The sequence below is a fragment of the Phocoena sinus genome, chromosome X, assembly GCF_008692025.1.
Source record: "Phocoena sinus isolate mPhoSin1 chromosome X, mPhoSin1.pri, whole genome shotgun sequence".
Taxonomy (NCBI): Eukaryota; Metazoa; Chordata; class Mammalia; order Artiodactyla; family Phocoenidae; genus Phocoena; species Phocoena sinus.
Genome location: NC_045784.1, coordinates 95223282 through 95224240, shown reverse-complemented (window position 1 = coordinate 95224240; position 959 = coordinate 95223282). Strand labels below are relative to the sequence as shown.

Here is a 959-nt window from a genome sequence, read left to right as displayed (position 1 = left end):
CAATATATATTGTTAAGTGAAGAAAGCAAAGTGCAAAATAATATGCTACCTTTCATGTGTAAAGAAACATGAAAAGATGTATACATTCTTTTTTTTAATATTCTTTACAAACAATGTATATATACATATAACTGAATCACTTTGCTGTACAGCAGTAATTAACACAGCATTGTAAATCAACTATACTTCAATAAAAAAATGACTATTGTTTTTTGATGCGTTCAAGCAAAGGAAGGTATTTGGGTCTAAAATATTAGATTCTCAGGATGTCGCAGAGCTGGAGAAGCAGAGTAAGAGGGAGCAAGAAGTATGTACCCGGAAGTCCCCGAGGCAGCCTCCACGGAGAAGCAGAAGGAAATGGAAGATAAAGTAACTAGTCCAGAGAAAGCTGAAGAAGCAAGATTAAAAACAAGGTATCCTCATCTGGGACAAAAGCCCAGAGGTTCAGATTTTTTTAAGGAAATGATTGCAGAAAGGGCAAAAAGATTTTGATTCTGGGGATTACAGCATGGCTAAAGCAAAAATGAAGAACAAGCAACTTCCTACTACAGCCCCAAATAAGACAGAGGTCACTGGTGACCACATTCCCACTCCACAGGACCTTCCTCAACGGAAACCATCTCTTGTTGCGAGCAAGCCGGCTGACTGGTTAAAAGAGCTGAAATGCATGAATCTTCTAATTCCCATTATTTCCTCTTAATATGTTACTTCTCCACTTTTTATTTCCTTTCACTCAGTCATTTGAGAGTGATGGCTTTGCAGGTAGCTGTAGTGTGTGCTGCTATTGTAAGGTAATATACATGTGTAGAGTTTTTGATTAGCTTAGCAGTGCACTAATGAAAAGAACATGTTGGAGCAATGTAAAGTAATCTACTTGAAAAGAATTGTATGTATTACCCAACTCCTAGTGTAGGGCTGGTTCCAACAAGTAATAAGCAAGTTTTACAATTTTAATATTT

At 36.9% G+C, this 959-nt stretch overlaps 1 pseudogene; it reads left to right on the top strand.

The window, feature by feature from the left end:
- Window positions 1-309: 309 nt before the first annotated feature.
- LOC116747162 lies at window positions 310-700 on the top strand (annotated as a pseudogene).
- Window positions 701-959: the final 259 nt, after the last annotated feature.